Consider the following 23,983-nt stretch of genomic DNA (forward strand, 5'->3'; position numbering starts at 1 on the left):
TTCCTAGAGCTATGCAAAGACGGGGCATTCCACGGTTAACATTCTTTCTGGTGTGACTCGTCATAACGCCTGCCTGTGGACTGTGGTGGCGTCTTCATTGTACAAATAAAGCCTGTCTGAAGATCAGAGGATGGAGCTTGCCACTGGCTAACCATAGAGGTCTGGAGGTCTATACAGACAGACAGGAAGTGAGGTGGCTGGGCGGAGACAGGAAGGGAGATGGCTGGGCAGAGAGAGGAGGCAGGAGGAAACAGGAACTGAGTCTCTTTTCCACTGGAAGCTAGTGAGGTAAAGCTGGCTTTGGCTTGCTCCTTCTTCTCTCTGATCTCTCAGCATTTCCCTCTATATCTGACTCTGGGTTTTTATTATTTAGACCAATTAGGACTCCATTTACAATGGCCCCTTCTTCCTTCCTGGCCAGCTGCCCTTTGTTCTTGAGTGTCTTTTTCCTAGCACAGGCCTCTTCCAAGCTTGCTTTGTGTTTTTCCCTGTTTCAGAAATGAACCTGGTCTCTCCAAGGGTTTTTGGTTTCTCTCCTTATAGAGCAGTAAGAATGAGACTGCATGCCACGTGTGCTGATTGTCACGGTGGTGTCATTATTTCTGAGCCTCTTGGTATAAAACTACACACATTCATACAGTTATTATCGCTTCCATTCGCAATCATGCTTCCTCTCGGGTTTTCAGTTCCTAAGGTGAGAATTGTAGCTCAAATAGAGCCCTCCTCAGTTCCTGGAGGTTTTGTATGAGGACTGTCAGCTGGGGAAACAACAGATCATGGCAGCAAGACTGCTTTAGACACTCCATAGTTGCCTTGAGGAAACGGCACTGCAATGACAGCCTCTAGCCACACACAGCTCTAACCAGAAGGCCATATCCCTGCTCTGACTGCTTCAAAACCAGTTACACCTTACCTTTTTCCATCACCCAAGGAGAGCTCTTCCCATGGTGGCCCAGTGGAAATCCTGTAATTGGTATAAACATGTATGTTTATTTGCATGACGGACTGCTCCATGGTTTATGCAAACATGGGCCTCCATCTTCATAACAGACTTCTGGGATTGATGCAAACACCCTTGCCACATCCCCTCTTTGGCTGTAGGCAGCTTTCTCACTATTCAGTCACCTGGAGATAGTCTGAGCAGCTGTCTGGTGCTGCAACATGAGGCTGGAGGAAAGGCTTGCCGACTTTCACCTTTCCTTGCAAGAATGGAACAAAAAGTTGCAATTTGCCCCCATGAAAACGGCTGTAGAGCTAAATTTTCCTTGAAACTAAAATCTTTAGGCAGAGAACTCCATCCTCTTGCATCGTTCGTCAACTTTTGATTGTATAAAAGTATAATATCATTGTTACATCAGAACCTAGATAAACATCACTAGATTTCTGCCATCCTTTTTCCCTTCCCTTTATATCTCCCTCTTGCTTTTCTCTCTTCACTACATAGATTCTGGACAAATGCCTGTGAGTAACACAGATGGAATCCATGCCTGCAGCAAATCTCTCCTGTTTTGGAAGATGGGCAGTGAATAAATCAAATAAAGCAATGTGGAAAGTCAGCAGTGAGTTCCCGACCTTACCGTTGGCCAATATCGCCCATTAAGGGAAAGGAATGGGCATGACCATCTGAGTCACGTTAGCATCTTAAATCCATCTCCTCAGCTCCTTCCCCATTCCCTGAGTTAGGAGCAAGTGGAGCATTACCTTCCTTTCCTTTGTCTACCTGATCAACACTGGCTTTCACATGACAAGTTGGAGATCGGCGCACTGGGGATAAAGGCTGGCAAGCAGGCTCTCCTTTGCAAATCAACTTTCAGCGGAGAGACCTGCTTGCGTGTGGAAGAGGGTCACCTCAGCCCCTCCGCAGACAGATGGTGGCAGCAGGTGTGTGGTTATATTCGTCAGAGGCGCAGTGCTGTCTGTCAACCCCGTGGCAATTTTGGCACGCTTGTGCTTTGCGTCCAGACCTAACACAACGCATCAAACGCCCCTAAGTTCAGAAGAATAGAGGGAGCTGAGGAAAAAAGACATCTAGGATTGTGGTGGGAGCCAAAATAATGCCAGCGTCACACAGATTCATAGTCCGTTCATACACATTGTGTTGGGTTTGGAATCTGACTTTAGAATATAGACGTGAATACATCAATACAGGATCATCTGAACCTGAAAATAGAGAAGTCAGTCCTTCATCTTGTAGCTGTGCACTCGGTGACATTTGGTTCTAAAGTCCTTGTATGCCAGATGTCCTCTACAGTGACAACCTCTGAGCATACGAAAATGATGTTAACCCCGTACTGCCCTTTAAAAAGAAACAAAATCAGATTTCTAATGACGATGCCTTGGCAATCAACCCATTCACCTTGTAAGAAAACCATCGAATCTCAGGCTGAACTGGGGTACGGATGTGAATTCTACACTGTCTTCGCGTAGTTTTGTATTGACTTCATGTTCTAATGGCAGTGAACACTTGAATGTTTCTGTGTTGTTTTGAGAAACCAATGGAATGTGTACATCAAAATACCTAGTCTAGGGATGTACAGAGTTGGTCCTCAAAAATGTAAATATGAGTTGACCTCAAGTCTGATATATGTTTGACCAGATCCATCTGCCACTTTGTCATGTGAAATATGTATTTCTTATGACTGTGTTGAATTGTCATACTTATGGATTTGGAAATTGGTTTAGAGTCCTCCCTGAAGGGGAGTTATGCTGAAGGGACAGATTTTTATGATTTGTTTTCTATTTAAATTATTATTATTTTATGCATATGAATTATTATTTATGTGTATGAATAAATTGTTATTATTTTATGCATGCCTGGTGCCCAGGGAAGCCAGAAGAGTGTGTCCGAATCAGAGGACTGGAGTGATAGATGGTTGTGAGGCACCATGTGGATGCTGGGAACTGAACTTGGATTCTCTGGAAGAGCAGCCAGTGCTCTTCACTGTGGAGCCTTCTCTCCAACCCTCAAGACATACTTTTTTTAAAAATAAGTTCATTTATTTAAAGCAGTTTCCTCTCCCTCCTCTCCTCCCAGTCCCTACCCCCTCCACCTACCTCTGTTCCCACTCCCAATCCACCCCTCCTCTGCTTCTGTTTAGGGAAGGGCAGGTCTCCCATGAGTATCAACAAAACATGCATATCAAGTTGCAGTGAGACTAAGTGCCTCCCCAAGTATTAAGTACCAGCAAGGCTACTCAGTATGAAGAGCAGGGCCCCCAAAACCAGCAATTTATTTTTACTTTTTAATTTTTTTTGTTTTTAAAATATTTTCTTTCAAGACAAGGTTTCTCTTTGTAATAACCCTGGGTGTCCTGGAACTCACTCTGTAGACCAGGCTGGCCTCAAACTCAGAGATCCACCTGCCTCTGCCTCCTGAGTGATGGGATTAAAGGTAGACGCCGCCACACCCAAACTAAGGAGTGTTTTTTTTTTTAATCATCATGAAAACTAAATGCATTTTGGCAATGTGACTAAGTTGTGACGTCTTGAGTACTTCATCACCACCAGGCTCTAAATCTCTGCCCCTTCCCATTCTTGCCGCACTCCTACTCCCCGGAATGTGGGGACACCAGACCTTGAGCAGAAACCCACTTCCCCTTTGGCCTGGGAGCAGGCATCTATGTATTGTTTACTGAAAACAATTCAGTGCTTTAAAGCTTGATAGGGCTCAGATAGGGCTGGCTCACTGAAATACCATGCCTTCCACACCTCCTATGGCTAGATGCCTCTTCCTGCCCCCTGTGGTGTCTCCCCGATTCTGGGGCCGGAGATTAAACCACCAGCCAGGAGGGTGAGAAGTGGAAAGAATGGTATGTAAATGGATGGCAAAAGTCCTTAAAAAGGGAAGCTCCTTTTTCTTAGAGAGACTTCTCCTGAGATTTCTCCTGAGAGCTCTCCTAAACTGACTTGGGAAGATAAAGTTTTCTTAAAGCAACCGACCGGTCTCTGTGTCATCTATCCCGACCACCTCGCTACATTCTCGGATGCAGGCCGCACAGCAGGTGCGACACCGGAACCCATGAGCCCTTGCAATACTCTCCTCACTCAGTTCTCTAAGATCCTTCAGCAGTCAGAACAGGCATGACTGAGGGAAACTTCTTGGTTTATTTTAATTACTTTAATTCTCAGTAATGACACAGAAAACTTAGTAACACTGTTTCTGAGTTCTACTCACATGAGTGTAAGTCAATTTCAAAGGTAGTATTTGTCTTTTTATGCACCTACATTAGGGGTTTAATTGAAGTTAACCCCTAAGAGGAAATAAAGCCTATTTAGGGAAGGACACTCCTTTAAGTATTTTATTGCCAAGGTTTGTAAGTTGCAAGTGTGTCCTTCATTTTAAAACAACAATGCAAGATTGAGTTGGGGGAAGAATAGAGGAGAGCAAAATAAAAGATACCATAATAGAGGGAGCCATTATAGGTTTAAAGAGAAATCTGGCACTAGGGAAATGTCCAGAGATCTACAAGGATGACACCAACTATCAATCTAAGCAATAGTGGAGAGGCTAACTTAAATGCCCTTCTCCGATAATGAGATTGATAACTACCTTATATGCCATCCTAGAGCCTTTATCCTGTAGCTGATGGAAGCAGAAGCAGACACCCACAGCTAGACACTGAACTCAACTCCTGGAATTCAGTCTCAGAGAGGGAGGAGTGACGAGCAAAGGGGTCAAGACCAGGCTGGCGAAATCCACAGCAACAGCCGACCTGAAAAGGGGGTTACTCATGGACCCCAGACTGACAGCTGGGAAACCAGCATAGGACTGACCCAGACCCCTTGAATGTGGGTGACAGTGAGGAGGCCTCAGTAATATGGGTCCTCTGGTAGTGGATCAGTATTTATCCCTAGCCTACGAATGGATTTTGGGAGCCCAATCTACATAGAGAGATACTCTCTCAGCCTAGACACACGGCGGGGTGGTGGGGTGTGGAGGGATGGGTAGGGGGGAAGGGGAGGGAGGCTAGGCCCTGCTCCAAATGATATGACAGACTTTGAAGATCCCCCATGGAGGGCCTCACCCACGCTGGGGAGCAAAAAGGGGATGGGATAGGGGGCTTGTGAGGGACAGGGGAGGAGGGGGAGGGAGAGGGACCTGAGATTGACATGTAAAACAGGCTTGTTTCTAATTTATATTTAAAAATAGAAAAAAAACCAACAATGCAGGAGAAAAAGGGGGTTAAAAAGTCCTCATAAGCACCCAGAATTCCAGGCTAGAGACAGGCCGACGCCATTGCTGGGTATCCTCGATCTGTTCATCAAGATGTCTGCATTTGCATAAATCTGTGGAGCACTGATTATTTTCACCTTAGTGTAAAAACACTGTCCTTAGTTAAGCAAGCATTGTCACTGCACTACTCACTCAACAGTGGGTCCTATTCATGACTCATCCAGGTTCTGGCAAAACTGTCCCCTGCCATCTTCTGCAGTAAAGCACATCCTGTGTAACTCATTCAACATTCACTCAATGGTGGACATTCAGTTTTTGTCAGCTTATCATCATAAGTAATGTTTCAGAAGATTAATGACCTCTCTCTGTGCCTCTATCACTCTGTCTCTGTCTCTCTCTTTCTCTCTCGATAGGTGTGTGTGTATTTTTAGGTTATCTGAGAATGGGTGTTCTAGGTAATAAATTAAAAATAATAATTTTACTAGATAATATAATTCTTTGGTGTTCGATACTTGTGCCTTTCACGGATATGGCCTTCACATTTTGCTAATATGACAGAAACCAATTTATATCCATCTTACTATGTATTGCATTTTATGTCTTATATAGGATGCTTTGATCTGTATTTATAAGCTACTTATATTTTTTTCTTTTAGGTAATGCTTTTATGCATTTTAAAGGTGAAATGTTTGTCTATTTCTTGGTTTATAAGAACTCGTATACCCTTTTAATAATTATTGAAATAGCGTCTCACATAGCATAGGTTGGCCTTGTTTCTCTATGTACCTAAGGCTGGCCTTCAACATCTGACCCTCCTGACTCCTGAATGCTTGAGTCACAGGTGTGAGTCACCTCTCTTGGCCTGTAAGTTTCTTTTCAGACAGGGTCTTCTCATAATGTAGATCCAGCTGTCCTGGAACTCACTCTGTAGACCAGACTGACCTCAAACACACAGAGATCCGCCTGCCTCTGCCTCCTGAGTGCTGGGATTAAAGGTATGCACCACTATATCTGGCCAGCCTGCTGGTAACATATTCTAAAAACCTGTGTTTTGGTTTGTGTGTGTGTGTGTGTGTGTGTGTGTGTGTGTGCGTGTTGCTAAAGACTTATTTATTGTCAGGTAGTGATGGCTCACGCCTTTAATTGCAGCACTCAGGAGACAGAGGCTGTTGGATCTCTGTGAGTTTGAGGCCAGCCTGGTCTACAGAGTACCAGGACAGGCTCCAAAGCTACAGAGAAACCCTGTCTCAGAAAACCAAATTAAACACACACACACACACACACACATACACACACACACGTATTTATTACAACACATTTATGTTTTTTCAGAAAGGATTTGAAGCATGTATGGGGTGGTTATATGGATATGCTCAGCTCCTTACGTTGTTTTAATTCCCTACTTTGGTTTTTTAAAGGTCCATATCAAGATTTTTGCAAAGTACTTCTCAATATCTCTAGTAGAAAATATAATCAGCGTACATGTTGGGCCCCAATCCTTACACTACTTCCCTGGAGTCCTCAGCAAAGAAAACAAAGAGAAGTCGAGTATCAAGATTGCTCTTCTCATTTCCTTCTGTGTTCATCTACTATGAACAAAGTTGACTCTGGTAGAAACTCTGGCTGAAATGAAGCTCCACATTAAGTCTTGATTTCCCCACACCAGATTTTACGTTGCTTCTGTAGACACTTTTATTACCTTGAAATGACTACAGTACCTCAACGGGGGTTATCATTAGCAGAAACAAGCTAGTAGGTGTTCTTGGGGAAGGTATAGAAACACTGGGAAAAGAACACAGTGTCACAGAAGTTTCCCAAGTTGAATACTGAAGTAAGCAATGCCTTGAGAAGAGGGAGGATGGCATAAGCTAGGGCTGATTGCGGGGGAGGGGGGAAGGGGGCCGGTCTTTAAAGGATCAGATATGAAAGGGTCACACATGTATACTTTAATCAATAGAGAAACACATACATTTGACTATCAAACTCACAGAAATGGGTAGTCCAATTTGAATTAAATGTATAGAAGATTGGTGAGAATATATATATATATATATATATACATATATATATATATGTATATATATATATATATATATATATATATAGAGAGAGAGAGAGAGAGAGAGAGAGATCAGGGCATAAATTCAGATCCTGAGAGAATAATATTAACTGAACAGAGGACAGGAGAAAGCGATTTCACATGCTCTTTCAGTAGAAATGTAGCAAAAGGAACCAAAGGAAAAAATGTTTCAGAGGAACCCGGGGCTTGCCAGGTGCAGTGATTATTAATTCTAATATTCAAGGCAAGCATTCAAGAGTGAAGGACTAGAGACTGTAATACATCCCTTTCTATGCCAGACTGAGTGTCATCCATACCGTGCCAGGGAATGTTTAACTTAGGGCCTTGAACTCAGCGGAAAATTGAGTAACATCTATAAATTCTATTCACTCCCCTTTCCAGATCATTAAAGACATTAAACTAGACCAGACCCAACACAGACCCTTGCAACACCCCACTACACATTGCCCTAGAGTTAATCACGCTGCTATCAATCATTGGCCCATTGTTCATAACCACCCAAGCATCCTAAATATGACTATAAATAGATTCTTCCACAAACCTGTTTTTTGTTAATGTTGCAAACAAGACTGGGAGGTCCCAGAGTCAGAGACTTTCTCCTGCGTTCATTCGTCACAGCATCTCCTTCTTGGGAGTGCTCCTGGTGGAAACACTATTTTAGATCTTCCAGGCTTTGTTCTCACCACGTATGTACACTGGCATTTGAATATACTACATATCGTTTTTAAATTTCCTTTGACTAAATTTTGAAGAGAATTAACTTTCTTACATCTGTAGACTATTTATTTCATGGATTTGAAAATGTGCTTATATCGTCTCTTTGGAGTTATAAGTCTCTGATTTTACTGCTCTTTTTTATTTTTCCAGGGCTAACTGCATCGTTTTCAACTCTTTATCACCATCATTTAGTAATAAGACAGTGCATAATTAAATAGTAATAAGACAGTGTGCACAATTAAGGGTCAGCTAGTTCTCTGAGATGCAAAAGAATAGTCCTCCATCCCCTCCATGGTCTCCTGCCCTAAGAGGCACAAATTTAAACTCTTGGTAAATATTACATACTTTTCTCGATGGATAAATGAGCTAATTGTTATTACGTTGACGTGCAGATTAAAATACACAGGACTTGGTTAAATACAGGTTAGATTTATTCGGGGAGAGGTCACTTATATGAGAAATCGATGACCCACAAGTTCCTGCTCTGAGGATCCACACCCAGGCTGCTCTCTCTCTGTGACCCAATCAGAACCAAGAGAGAGCGAGCTGGGGTCCAGGACCCCAGACCTAGCCTTCCCCCATCACATCCACACCTGTGACCACGCCTAAATGGACATGTTCGGTGCAACAGGTGCGGGCCAGGTGGATATCTCACTACAATTCCCCTTTTAGTCTAAAGAAAAGATTTATACAAAGACAGCAAATATCAAGTGTGCTCTAGGAGAAGGAAAAGTAAGAACAAACACACTTAAGACCGATCGCCAGTGAAGCAACTAGACTGAATGGCAAGAACCACATTACTGGGCTACTGGGAGGGCTTATTTCCTTATGACTATGTAAATGCCATCTGTAACCAGAATGACTACAGATATATGCCAATTGATGCATTTTTAATTTTCTAAATATTTGCTTTCGTGTTTGTTTCAAAATCATTCTTCTATAAGGCTATTAAAATTTTTAGCCCATTTTCAGTTTCTAATAGTTTTCATCTTAACACTTTCTAACATGTCAAGCTTTATGCTATAATACACTGCCCGATAGCTGTTCCAGCTTTTAATGGCCTCTTGAATGGTTTTATTTCTTGATCTTCTCTTTAATCATAGAAGTTTATTTCCTCTAGCATTTTATTACAGAGAATTTCAAACACATAAATGGTGATAATACAGTGACTCACCATACATAGATACAGCTGTTTCCTAAACTTAATAGTTGTTGCCATTACTATGATAGTTTTGTTTGTACATGTATGCTTTTTGTCAGACAATGTGGAATTCAATTGCAGACACTAGTTATGACTTCCGTTCCTAAATTCTTTGTTACGTGTGAGATGACGAGCTCATGCTCGTGTGCCCAGTATTTTCCTGGACTTGAGTCTTGTGTCATAAGAATTCCTCAACCCCCACTTTGAGTCCCAGATGTATCAAGGGCAGTCGGTCACTATAAGTGTATGATTCAGAACAATGAGACCGTTTTGTCAAAGTCTCAGTATCAGTATCATGCGTAAAATAATTAAGGCTAGTGCCATATTATCATTTTAATTCTACTGTATATTATACTTTAAAATTTACTTTTTTGTTTTTTATTAGTCCCTTTGAGACTTTGTTTAATTTAAATTAGAAACAAGCTTCCTTTACATGTCAATCCCAGCTCCCTCTCCTTCCTCTCTTCCCCCACCTCCTCAAATCCCCTATCCAATGCCCACTCTGCTCCCCAGGGAGGGTGAGGCCCTCCATGGGGGATCTCCAAAGTCTGTCATATCATCCCAAGCAGAGTCTAGGCCCTCCCCCATGTGTCCAGGCTGAGAGAGCATCTGTCCATGTGGAATGGGCTCCCACATTTCATTTGTATGCCAGGGATAAATGCTGATCTAGTACCCGAGGCCACATAGATTGCCGAGGCCTCCTCACTGACACCCAAATTTAGGGGATCTGGATGAGTTCCATGCTGGCCTCTCAGCTGTCAGTCTGGGGTCCATTATCTCCCCCTTTTTCAAGTCAGCTGTTTCTGTGGGTTTCACCAGCCTGGTCTTGACCCCTTTTCTCATAACTCCTCTCTCTCTGCAACTGGGTTTCAAGAGTTCAGTTCAGTGCTTAGCTGTGGGTGTTCGCCTCTGTCTCCATCAGCTATTGGATGAAGGCTCTAAGATGGCATATAAGGTAGTCGTCAATCTCATTATCGGGGGAGGGCATTTAAGGTAGCCTCTCCACTACTGGTTAGATTGCCAGTTGGTGTCCTCCTTGTAGATCGATGGACATTTCCCTAGTGCCAGATCTCTCCTTAAACCTATAATGGCTCCCTCTATTATGGTGTCTCTCATCCAGCTCTCTATTCTACCCCTAACTCAACCTTCCTGCTCTCCCCTCCTCTAGATATTACAAATAATGCTCCTGTGAACATAGTGGAACAGATGTCCTTGTTGTATGAATGGGAATCTTTTGTGTATATGGCTAAGAGTGGAATTGCTGGGTCTTGTGGTAGACTGATTCCTATTTTTCTGAGAAATCTCCATACTGATTACCAAAATGGCTGTACAAGTTGGCACTCCTACCAGCAGTGGAGGAGTGTTCCCCTTTCTCCATATCCTCTACAGCACAAACCGTCATTGGTGTTTTTGATTTTAGCCATTCTGACAGGAGTGAGATGGTATCTCAGAGTTGCTTTGATTTGCATTTCCCTAATGACTAAGGATGCTGAGCACTTTCTTAGTTGTCTCTCAGCCATTTTATCCTCCTCTATTGAGAATTCTCTATTTAGTTCTGTACCCCACTTTTAATTGGGTCCTTTGGTGTTTTGGAGACTTGCTTCTTGTGTTCTTTGTATATTTTGGAGATCAGTCCTCTGTCAGATGTGGGGTTGGTGAGTATCTTTTCCCATTCTGTGAGCTGCTGTTTTGTCTTGCTGACTGTGTCCTTTGCCTTACAGAAGCTTCTCAGTTTCAGGAGGCCCTATTTATTAATTGTCAATCTCAGTGTCTGTGCTACTGGTGTTACATTCAGGAAGCAGTCTACTGTACCAATTCGTTCAAGAGTACCTTCCACTTTCCCTTCTAAGAGGTTCAGTGTGACTGGATTTATGTTGAGGTCTTTGACCCATTTGGACTTAAGTTTTGTGCATGGTGATAGACATGGATCTGTCTACAGTCTTCTACATGCCAACATCCAGTTATGCCGGCACCATTTGTTGAAGATGCTTTCTTTTTTCCATTGTGTAATTTTAGTTGTTTTTTTTTTAATCAAAAATCAAGTGTTCGTAGCTGTGTGGGTTAAAATCAGTGTTTTCAATTCGGTTCCATTGGTCTACCTGTCTATTTTTGTGTCTCTACCAAGCTGTTTTCAGGACTACAGCTCTATAATAGAGCTTGAAGTCAGGGAGGGTGATACCTCCAGAAGTTCCTTTATTGTACAGGATTGTTTTGCCTATCCTGGGTCTTTTGTTTTTCCATATAAGTTGAGTATTGTTCTTCCAAGTTCTGTGAAAAATTGTGTTGGGATTGAATCTGTAGATTGCTTTTGGTAAGATTGCTATTTTTACTGTGTTGATCCTACATACCCAAAAGCATGAGAGATCTTTCCATTTTCTGGACTCAAAGTTCTTGCTATACAGGTCTTTCACTTGTTTGGTTAGCGTTACCCCAAGATATTTTATGCTGTTTCTGGCTATTGTAAAGGATGATGTTTCTCTGATGTCTTTGTCAGCCCATTTATTGTTTGTATATAAAAGGGCTACTGATCTTTTTAAGTTAATCTTATATCCTGCCACTTTGCTGAAGGTGTTTATCAGCTGTAGGAGTTCTTGTGTAGAGTTTTTTGAGTCACTTATGTAAACTATCATATCATCTGCAAATAGTGAAAGTTTGACTTCTTCCTTTCCAATTTGTACCCCCTTGATCTCCTTTTGTTGTCTTATTGCTCTGGCTAGAACTTCAAGTACAATAATGAAGAGATATGGAGAGAGTGGACACCTTGTCTTTTTTTCTGATTTTAGAGTAATTGCCTTGAGTTTCTCTCCATTTAGTTTGATGTTTGTTTTTGGTTTACTATATATTGCTTTTATTATGTTCAGTTATGTTCCTATTATCCCTGATCTCTCCAGAACCTTTATCATGAAGGGGTGTTGAATTTTGTCAAAGGTGTTTTCAACATCTAGTGAGATGATCATGTGGTTTTTCTTTTGCAGTTTGTTTATATGGTGGATTACATTGATTGATCATGGTAGATGATTTTTCCGATGTGTTCTTGGACTCGATTTTCTGGTATTTTATTGAGTATTTTTGCTTCAATGTTCATGAGCGAAATTGGTCTATAGTTCTCCTTCTTAGTTGTGTCTTTGTGTGGCTTAGGTGCCAAGGTAATTGTAGCCTCATAACATGTTTGGCAATGAACCCTCTGCTTTTATTGTGTGAAACAATTTGAAGAGTTCTGCACTAAGGCCATCTAGGTTTGAACTTTTTTTTTGTTGGGAGACTTTTGATGACTGCTTATATGTTATTGGGGGTTATAGGTTTAAATTGCTCGTGTGTTCTTGATTTAATTTTGGTAATGATATCTATCCAGAAAATAGTCCATTTTCTTTAATTTTTTTAATTTTGTGGAGTACAGGTTTTCAAAGTATGACCTGATAATTCTCTGGATTTCCTCAATGTCTGTTGCTATGTCCCACTTTTCATTCCTGATTTTGTTAATTTGCATGTTCTCTCTCTGCCTTTTGGATAAAGGTTTGTCTATCTTGTTGATTTTCTCAAAGAACCAACTCTTTTTTACACTGATTCTTTGTATTGTTTTCTTTATTTCGACTTCATTAACTTCAGCCCTCAGTTTGACTATTTCCTGGCATCTACTCCTTGGGGGTGAGTTTGCTTCTTTTTGTTCTAGAGCTTTCAGTTGTGCTGTTAATTCTCTAGAGTGACTATTCTCCAGTTTCATGTGAGCACTTTATGCTATGAACTTTCCTCTTAGTACTCTTTCAAAGTGTCCTATAAGTTTGCATATGTTATGTCTTCCTTCATTTTCATTGAATTCTAGGAAGTCTTTAATTTCTTTTTTTTATTTCTTCCTTGACCCAGGAATAGTGCAATTGTGCGTTGTTCAATTTCCATGAGTTTGTAGGGTTTCTACAATTTGTGTTGTTGAATTCTAACTTTAAACCATAGTGGTCTGATAAGATACAGGGGGTTATTCCCATTTTTTGTATCTGTGGAGGTTTGCTATGTTGCTGAGTATGTTGTCTATTTTAGAATAGGTTCCATGTGGTGCTGAGAAGAAGATATATTCTTTTGTGTCTGGATGAAATGTTCCATAGATGTCTGTTATTCACAACTGGGTCATAACTTCTGTTAGTTCTTTTGTTAAGTTTCTGTCTGGAAGTGTTGAAGTCTCCCACTATAATTGTGTGAGGTCTTATGTGTGATTTGAGCTTTAGTAATATTTCTTTTACAAATGTGGGTGCCTTTGTATTTGGGGCATAGATGTTCAGAATTGAGACCTCCTCCTGATGGATTTTTCCTGTGAGGAATATGAAATGACCTTCTTCATCTCTTTTGATTGATTTTAGTTTGAAGTCTAATTTATTAGCTACTAGGATAGCTACACCAGCTTGTTTCTTGTGTTCATTTGATTGGAAAATCTTATCCCAACCCTTTACTCTGAGGTAATGTCAGTCTTTGAAGTCGAGGTGTGTTTCTTGCATGCAGCAGAAGGATTGATTCTGTCTTCGAATCCATTCTGTTAGTCTGTGTCTTTTTATAGGCAAATTAAGACCATTAATATTGATGGAAATTAAGGACCACGGAGTGTTAATTCTTGTTTGTTTGTGGTTTGTTATTGGTGGTGTTATTGCTTGTGGATTTGCCCTGCTTTTTCTTTTGGCTGTTGGCAAAGTGGGATTATCTATTGCCCATGTTTTTGTGAGTGCAGTTAACTTCCTTAGGTAGGAGTTTTCCTTTCAGGACTTTGTGTAGGCCAGGATTAGTGGGTATGTATTGTTAAATCTGGTTTTGTTATAGAATATTTTGTTTTCTCCATGTATAGTATTTGAAAGCTTTGCTGGGTATAGTAGCCTGGGCTGGCATTCATGGTCTCTTAGTATTTGTAGAATATCTATCCAGGACCTTCTGACTTTTAGAGTTTCCATGGAGAAGTCAGGTTTGATTCTGATAGGTTTGCCTTATATGTTACTTGGCCTTTTCCCTTTGCTGCTCTTAATATTCTTTCTCTATTCCGTATGTTTGGTGCTTTAATTATTATGTGCCAAGGGGACTTTTTGTGGTCCACTGTATTTGGTGTTCTGTAGGTTTCTTCAACACCTGAGACTCTTCCATCTCTTGTATTCTGTTGGTTATGCTTACATCTGTAGTTCCTGATGTTAACCCCCCTTTTCTAATTCCAGCATTCCTTCAGACTGTGTTTTTTTAACTTTCAAACCTTGCACTGTTTGAATTGCTTCTTACAACTTTTGAATTGTCTTTTCTTCCATTTCTTTAAAGGATTTTCTCATTTCCTCTTTTAGGGTCTCTATCATCTTCATGAAGTTGTTTTTAAGTTCGTTCTCTTCTACTTCATCTGTGTTGGGATGTTCAGGTCTTGCTGGTGTACAGTCCCTAGAGTCTGGTGGTGTCATAGTGGTTTTTTGGCTGTTGAATGTGTTCTTATATTGTCGTCTTCCCATCTCTTCTTCCAGTGGGTGCAGGTGGGGTCTCTTCCTCTCCTAGTGTGTAGGTCCAAGATTTTCTTCCAGTCCAATACTCTGATGGGTTTCATAGTGGGTGCAGGCAGGTCTGAGGCATTCCCTCTCCCGGTGGGTGGGAACTCATGGCTGCTTGGTCCACTGGGGGTGAGTCGACCTGCCTGCAGTCTCCAGGCCATGAGATCCCAGAGTAGGCAAGTAGAAAAATGTTGTGCCTGAGATGGGGGCAGGAGACCAGTGCTGTACACAATAAAACATTGAGGTTCTGGGTGTGGTAGTGGTGGATGACAAACCACCAGACACGCACACCTCACCTGACCCCACCTGACCCCACCTGACCCCACCTGACCCCACCTGACCCCACCTGACCCCACCTGACCCCACCTGACCCCTGACTTTCTGTATTCACGCATCTGCCATTTCTTCAGTATCTGCTCTTTCTTCATTCCCTCACTGACACTATCCAGGGTTCCCAGATCCAAGTTTTAAAGGAATAAGCCATCTCTCCAGCGCCTCCTACTGTAGTTTCTTGAGACAGAGTATCACTGATCTCCTACTCCTGGACACAGCAATCCTCCAACCTTCAAGTCTCAAATATTATTGACATTGACAGGGTAATACCATGTCTAGCTTAATGCTATTATCAAGAGCAAAAATCAGAACACTAATATCTTAGACACAATTCAAAACAGCTTTTCTTCTAAAATTCTTTATTAGTTCTTCTCATGGGACAGTTTTTGCTTTTGTTTTTGAATCAGGGTTTCTCTGGAACTTACTTTGTAGATGAGGCTGGTCTCGAACTCTTTGCATAAATCTGCCTGCTTCTGCTTCCCAAGTGCTGGGATTAGAGGCATGCACCATCACCACCACCACCCGGCTACAGCATAATTTTTAATCTTCCAAAAACAATGAATTTGGGGGCTTCCAGATGTGTAAGTAGAGCTTGGCTAATATACCAGTTTTTCATTCCTTCCTTTGACTTTCTTACCCCTGAATTTTTTTGTTTTGTTTTTTTAAATTTCAGTCCTTTTCATTCACAGTTAACCCTTTGTTCCATAGTTAGTGTTCCTGGCTTCTCTGGGAAGATCAACTAGCATGATTTGTAATGGGATGCTCTTTCCTTTTCCCATGTTATGTTGCTAATGACCAAGGACTGTAGTGTGCCTGCCCCCCTTCCATAGCCGTGTGTGTGTGTGTGTGTGTGTGTGTGTGTGTGTGTGTGTGTGTGTGAATCTGCTGAGACAAAATTCATTGTTGTCATCTTTACCATCTTTGCCCTCTGCCTGACTTTTCTGGATTGCCTTGATTTTCCCATTAGTCCTAAGTTGTGAGTAACAGCCCTCCGGTGAGATGGGTAGGTACTGTGTCCACTTGATAGACATGTAGCTTGGACATTTTGTGAAAGCAAGAGCAGGGGGTTGTTGGGTTTTGTTGTTGTTTATGTTTTTGGTTTTGGTGGTTACCTTAACTCTAGATTTAGAATCTTGATGTCATCTCTCAATGGGAATTGTGACCCATAAGGAGAAAGTGCTTCATTGGGAGTTTCCAGAATTATAGCTTTGATGCCATTGTGAATAACTTAGTTGAGTTTAATGACAGTTCTTAGTCTGACTTAGACACTGCAGACATGAGACACAGGGAAGAAGCAGTTTGTTCGTTCACTGTTGTACAAATTGGAGAAGGCTCTGTCTGGTGGTTTTCTCATCTTACTCATGGGATTATGAGGTGGCCTATGGAATTGCGAGAAGCTTAGCTGTTTGGAGGCCCTAGAAGACAAGCAGATGGTGGTAAAAGTAAGGTCATAGATGGCTTATTTGCATTTCCTTTCAAAATGCTACCACTATTTGTGGAGCAGAGGAGCAATTACCTCTTTTGTCTCACCTGAAGCCTCTGGTGCCTCATGCTTATCATAGGCTTAGCCAGATGACTGTTAATGTACGGAATTTCAGGGTTACTTTCATCTGCATGAATTTTCACATACAAGTACTCATTTTTTCCCATAAAACCTGTCATTTTACACACAGACAACTTGTGCAGGAGGCACATAGTATATTAATGATCACATCGCCTTCAACAAATCGCGTGTATATTTTCGTTGGGCATGAATCACTACTTTAAAATTTGCAAACATTTCAAAAGCTTTTGAACATACTTTGGCTCACAAGTTGAAAACAGCTTTGAAATATGCTCCTCTCTCGAATGACTCTGATGGGAAAGTCTCCAGCACACACATTATTCTTTAGTTCTTCTTTTGTATGCAAACAAGTCGGAGCCTTGCTGGATCTTGTTCCGATATTCACTTTCGGTTCGTGGTGGTCACTGCTCAACCTTGCAACTATATTCACTTTTGGTTCGTGGTGGTCACTGCTCAACCTTGCAACTGTCGCAATGAACTGCTCACCATTTTCACAGCAGCACCCCTAAAAATGTACCCCTCTTCTCCACTCTTATTCAATTAGACAACATTGTACAAGTCAAATCTTACAAAATACTACCCCATGTATGTATCTATACATATTAACCTTGAACCAATATTTGTGTTTTGACAAAAACAGCTTGTACTTTTCCTTCTCTTCACCTATGATCTGCCAATTTCCCCAGGACCCCTGATTCCTGTTAGTAATGAATGATATAGGGACCAGAGTCTGCCTGGCATGTGGCTCACACCTGTAACCCCAGCACGAGGGAAGCCAAAGCAATAGGACTGCCACAAATTCAAGGCCACCTGGCCTGTCCAGTCAGCTTCAGCTCTGAACCCTGCCTATACTTGTCACATTCATCTATACTGGTGTCACGTTGTTTCTTACTGAACGCATCTGCAACACACAAGCAGTCTTTTTTTATTGAGATTTATTGATTTTTATTTTATGTGCCTGGATGTTTTTGTCGGCATATATATCCGCATGCAGCACTTGTGGGAGCCAGAGGAGGGCATTGGATCCCCCTGGAACTGAAGTTATAGACAGTTGTTAGCCACCATGTTGGACTAAGAATTGAACCTGGGTCCTGGGAAGAGCAATCAGTGTTCTTAACCACTGAGCCATCTCTCCATCCCCATAAAATCATGAATTCATTAAAAAAAATGTCTAATTCAAACCTAAGACTATAATATTCATTTCCTTAACCCCTCCAATTTCATATTCATCTCTTTTCCTTTACACTAAAAATTCTGGTTTGGGGTATGTGCGCATGCACATTTGTGTTTGTGAAAACGGTTTCAGGGTTTAAGGGTCAGTGTCACTTTTAACAGGAAAAAAATAAGAATATTTATTAAATTTTATGTACAAAATTCACTTGAATTCTCTGTAGTTACCCACTTGACATATAGTTAGGTCCATTGGTTTCATTTATACTTAGGCTTGTTTTATTTAGGCCTTGGTTCTTTGCCTAATATTTTTGACTATGTAAAACATTCACTGAGCTCAAAAGCTAAAAATAAGCAAGGTGTGGTCAAAGAAATTTCATTTTAATGCTTAGTCTGTCCCTTCTAACCAGGAAATTCCCAGTAAGAAACATTGGTTACTTTTTAATTCTTTGAGTTTGAACACATTTAGCAAATATTTGTATACCATACCTTCCTTTCTTTTACAAAATCTATCATAGTATGAATGCTATATTTTGCAACTGTTTTTGTCCAGTTGGCAAACTTAACTGGGGAGTTTTACAATGGACACATGGTAGTTCATTCATCAGATCTCTATTGATGAACATTTGAGTTGTTTCTAGTCTTAAAGGTTAAAATAAGGCTGTAGTCAGTATACTTAGGCATTCATTTGTATATTTGTAGAGACACAGTTTTCTCTGAAGATCGCAACATGTATACTTGTGCTTGTCACAAGTAACTATTTTTCTACAGTCATTCCAGGTAACCACAGATGAGAAAAATGCTATTTCAGTTTGAGTTCCTACTCAAAGCTTGGACAACTCTTCAAGAGCATTAACTTTGGGCTTTCCTCTTTTTCCATTTTTAAATCTTGATATCACATGTGAATGGGAATTCATCAGCAGTAAGATGCATTGGTTTTTTTGAGGATAGTAGCAAACTTTTTTCCTGTAATTTTGTTATCTGTGCTTTGACTTTGGGTGTAGTAAAGTTTTTGGTGTTTTTAGAAGATTTATTGAGCCCCTATTCACATTGTGTCCTGGTCAGTGTTCTATTGCTGTGAAGAGACACCATGGCCATGGCAACTCTTATAAAGGAAAACATTTAATTGGGGTTGGCTTACAGTTCAGAGGTTTAGTCCATTGTCATGGTGGGAAGCACGGTGGCATGCAACCAGACATGGTGCTGGAGAAGGAGCTGAGAGCTCTACATCTGGATCCAAGGCAGAGAAAGACACTGGGCCTGACTTGAGCGTTTGAAACTCCAAGCCCACCCCCAGTGACTTCCTCCTATAAGGACCTGTGAAGTAGCACCCCTCCCTAATGACCTTGCATTCAAACATACGAGCTGATGGAGACCATTCTTAGTCAAACTGCCACACCATGTAATGCACTTGTATGACGTATGTAAATAATGGACTTTAACTGTGGTTTCAGAGTTCATTGCTGTAACTTATTTAGGAACATACCATTTCCCTACTCCATCTTTAATATCCCTAGAAACATTGTCTACTTCCTTGCTCTACAGCTGTTGAGCAGTTTTAAATCCATCTTTGACTTCTTACAGTACATGTTGGGTTCAGGTTTCTCTGCTTTAATTCCTCATTTACCTGGAGTTTAGTAAGTTGCCTAAGGTATGCTATTCCCCCCCTCCCCCAAAATGAGTAGTTGTAAGACTTATAGAAAAGTCCTTCAGCTTCCTATTGTTGCTATAATAAACTACCACCAAATTTTAGTGCCTTCTAAGGCAAAACAAATTCGTTATCTTGCAATTTTGGAGGTCAGATGTTCCATGACCCTTATTCCCCAAGTTAAAATTGATGCATTGGCAGGGCAGCATGCCTTCTTTGGGCTCTAGGGAGAGTATGTCCTTTCCTTTTTTACCTTCTAGAGGTTGTCACATTATTTGGCCACATGCCTTTATCATCCTGACTTCTGCTTCTATGTCACATTTCCTCTTCCTCTTTGGACCTAGGTGTCTGCCTTTGATAAAGGACTTTTACTATACAGGGAACATCTGGGTAATGAGGGATAATTTCTTTCAAGATTTTTAAGAAGTGATCACATATGGAATGTCCTCTTTACCATTTGAGACTGCATTCACACTTTAGGGTTAGGGTGTGGGCATCACTAGGCAGTGTCTTCACAGCTTAGGGAGATGAAGGTGTGGGCGTCATTAGACAGCTAATTCACTCCTTAGGGGGTTAGGGTGTGGACATCATTAGAGAGTAGATTCACACCTTAAGGGGTATGGACATCGTTAGACCGTGCATTCACACCCTAGGGCCAGGGTGCGGACATGATTAGACAGTGTGCTCACACCCTAGGGCCGGGGCGTGGATATCATTAGACACTGTACTCACAGCTTGGAGGGGTAGGGTGTGGGCACATTAGAGGACCATTGTTCAGCCTACCACATCCCACCCCAGTGTCCGCAGGTGACAGCTATTAGATGTCATATCGCAGCATCCATTGTGTCTGCGGTTTGGGACATCTGTTTGGTTCTCTTGGTTTTTTCGGGAGCTGCTGTCCCTCTGTTCTCATCACATTGCTCTTCCCCTTAGGGGTTTTCTTGGTAATGTCTGCTTGTTTGTTATTTCCCGTAAGTTCTAGAACCAACTTGCTCCCACCCGGCAGTTGGTATTTCATCAGACTTGCTTTACATTTATATGTTAACTTATGGAAATTTGACATTTTTATGTTGCACATTCATCCTATTCAGGTCAGCCAATTTCCAGGCCCCTAGGGAGCGGTTTAGCTTTTCTCATACAAACTTTGCTCAATTCTTACTAAGTTTCTTGCTAGAGATTTTACTTGTAAAGGGGATCTTTTCATTCAACAGCTCATGCGCTTAGCGTGAAAGGGATTTCTGTAAACTAAGTTTATATCTTGGTATTTTTCTAGTTTGTTGTTTATTTTCTTGGTTAGCCATGCAAATGCTATAAGGTATTTTTTTAAAGTTGTATTTCTTATGTTATGTGTAATTTATGTTATAGGTAATTTCCCTGCTCATATGTCTCATATGTTATGTGTAATTTATGTTATAGGTAATTTCCCTGCTCATATGTCTCATATGTTATGTGTAATTTATGTTATAGGTAATTTCCCTGCTCATATGTCTCATATGTTATGTGTAATTTATGTTATAGGTAATTTCCCTGCTCATATGTCTCTGCGCCAGGTGCATGACTGGTACCTGCAAAGCCCAGAAAAGAGTGTTAAATCCCCTGGGGACTAGAGTTACAGATGGTTGTGAGCCACCATGTGGGTGCTAAGAATTGAACCTGGGTCCTATGCAAGAGCATCAAGTATTATTAACCTAACCACCGAGCCACGTCCAGCCCTATTATAAAATATTTTAAATATTTACACACCTGAATTCATTAGCTATTATTTTGTTCTTTCTTTTTCTTTTACATTTGGGGGAGGGGGTTTGTTTGCATCATGCCTGCTGCACAAGAGCTTACCTTGCACCCCAGCTATACCCTAACCCTTTTCTCCCAGACTTTTAATCACACAAGGCCATTCCTCCTTCTTTCTTATAGAGGAATGCAACTCAGTTTCCAGACATGTTATCAAACAAATCAACACCAAACCCACCTATTCTCGCTTCTTCCTTTTAAATTTTCATACAATCACTTTCTCTTGTTTCACTGTGGTAGTTAATAGTATATATAATTATAAGTAGCAATGTAGATACTGGGAAACTGGCTTGTTCCCAATGAACAATAACCACCCCCTCTTGGACGCCCCTGAGTCAGGCATTCGGGCTCGGGTTTTTCTAAAAGCGGTGGGAACGGGGCAATTGAATTCAGGATACAAACCTGGACCGCTGCCTCCATCTCGTGCCCATCACGGCCTTTACTTTGGGTCCCCTCCCACTGTGGAAGTGGTGACGTGAGGTTTTACCAGGTGTAGAAAAGTCATAAAGCAATACACTGATGGAGACAAGTGAGCAGGTGACAGCAAAGAGGGGAGCGCCTTGCTAACTGGCTTTAGGTGTGCTTGGTGGCATTCCTGGCTTCTGTGTTGGTAGCGGCTAGTGGTGAGCTGCTATGGACATACTTTAAAAGTTGGTGTTTTTTTTTTTCAGTAGGCACAGGAAGTTGGCTCAGACTTGGAAGGGACTGGAAGAGCACAAGATAATTTGACACTTGCCTTCGACATTTGAGCTCCCAGTAATCTTGCGGTCCACTCATTTGGCCTTGCACAAACATTAATATGCCATTTCTTTTTTTCCTCTGGGAACCTCAGTTCATACATCAAAGACAGTTTTTAACTTGTGGAATGTGTCTTTTAGGGCAAGCTGAGCCCATGTGTCCCATACCATTGTCACTCATGTTTGACTCAAGTATGAGCAATCTCTGTTCTTCTTGAGGTAAGAGCTGTGGTTTTGCATTGAGAGACAGAGCAGGGGGAAAGTTTCTTCAGTTTGGATCTGTCTTTTCTCACTTCCTTTCTTCCTGAGCCCATCCAGGCCTCAGGAAAGGCTGCTTAGTTTTTCTGCTTGTTATCCTTTTAAATATAACAGTTTTGTTTTTACATATGGTATGTCCCAATGTTACAGGAAGAACAAACTTTCACAGGCCTGATGAGTACAAATAAGACAGCTACCCATCAGACAGCGCCAGGCTGCACTCTGGAGCAGAATGAGCATCTCCTGAGAAACATTTTGCCCCCTCAGGTAATAAGGATTTCTTTGGAACACCTTGCAGACCCACACTGGTGATTTCTGGATTTACTGAGAGACCCTGCCTCAAGGAATCAGCTAAAGAGCAATATGGGGGAAAACTGACATTGACTTCCATGAGCATGTGTTTGCCTAAGTGCGCACACGTGCACACATACACATACACACACATGCACGCATGCACGCACACGCATGTATACATCCATACACATACATATTCATGCACACATGCATCCATGCACACATACACACACACACACACACTCATGTGTGCATCCATGCATATACACATATTCATACACACACACATTCATGCACAGGTATATCCATGCACACACATACACACACGTGTGCATCCATGCACATACACAAACATTCACGCACATTCAAGTACACATGTACACACATGCTCTCGCACACACATCTAGGCACGTTTCAATTGTTCTCATTAGGGGGCAATCAGGCTGCTGGCTAAGCTGTGTTCTATGACAGTAGCATTGTAGTTGAGCTTGGTGGTAGTAGACACCTGCTATCTGCACAGTCGCAGCAGAGACAGGAGCATGAATATACCTGGGCAATATAAGGTCCCATAGGTCATCCTGGGCTATACAATGAGCCACTGTTTCAAAAAGCCAATACAAATAAAATAAATTCTATCTCTGTTGTATTATAATGAGGTATTGACCATATTTATTATGCCTTGTGGACCAAAGTGATATTTCCTTTATTTAACTATTTGAAAAAGATTAGTTTTTTTCTAAATAATCAAGAAATTGCTATTTTCCAAAGTGTTTACTTTATCATGCAATTCGTTGTGTTTTCTGTATGTTTGGGTTCGTGACCTCTTATGAACTGAGAAAGTTAGACTCTTTTTATTAAACAATTCTAAATTTGCTGGCTTCAAAGGGAGGTGGGCACTTGAAGGGGACACTCTTGCATTAATGTACCTTTAAAGGTGCCTTTCTGTTTCATCTTTTTTTTTTCCTTTTTTTACGAGACAGGGTTTCTCTGTATTGTTTTGGAGGCTGTCGGTCCAGCCTGGCCTCGAACTCACAGAGATCCGCCTGCCTCTGCCTCCCGAGGCTCTGTTTCATCTTTGGAGGAACTTTGGTCACTGAGCCACTGAGATGAATTCTTCCAGGTGAGGTAGAGTAAATCTGGTTCGGTATAATGTGAACCTTGCCTGGAAACATTTCATCAGCCACCTCTCCTCTTTGAGAAGGTGCAATGTGACCTCGAATGCAGCATGCCCGGAAACTCTCATGTCATCCATCTTTCCGTTTGGAACGGCTTATAACCTTAACCTGAGCGTGCCCACAGGTGTCACCCCAAATGGAACACGCCGAGAGAGGTGTCTGCCCCGGCCCCTAGGTGTTGTTTCCTATACGAATGTGTACAGGCTTCCTGAACACAAGCCCATGCTTCCTTTGGGGAGGTCATTGCTTTCCAAGGACAGCAAAGCTCTACTTAGTGTCTCTCTCCCTCCCTCCCTCCCTCCCTCCCTCCCTCCCTCCCTCCCTCCCTCCCTCCCTCTCTCTCT

The 23,983-nt window shown here is 41.6% G+C and overlaps 1 long non-coding RNA gene across 1 annotated transcript; it reads left to right on the forward strand.

Moving 5' to 3' along the window:
* Positions 1–214: 214 nt before the first annotated feature.
* Positions 215–1,556, forward strand: LOC121142600. The gene is made up of 2 exons (XR_005879617.1): positions 215–288; positions 1,445–1,556. It is a non-coding gene; the product is annotated as an uncharacterized LOC121142600 (long non-coding RNA).
* Positions 1,557–23,983: the final 22,427 nt, after the last annotated feature.

Source organism: Mesocricetus auratus, unplaced genomic scaffold, assembly GCF_017639785.1.
Source record: "Mesocricetus auratus isolate SY011 unplaced genomic scaffold, BCM_Maur_2.0 Super-Scaffold_100010, whole genome shotgun sequence".
Taxonomy (NCBI): Eukaryota; Metazoa; Chordata; class Mammalia; order Rodentia; family Cricetidae; genus Mesocricetus; species Mesocricetus auratus.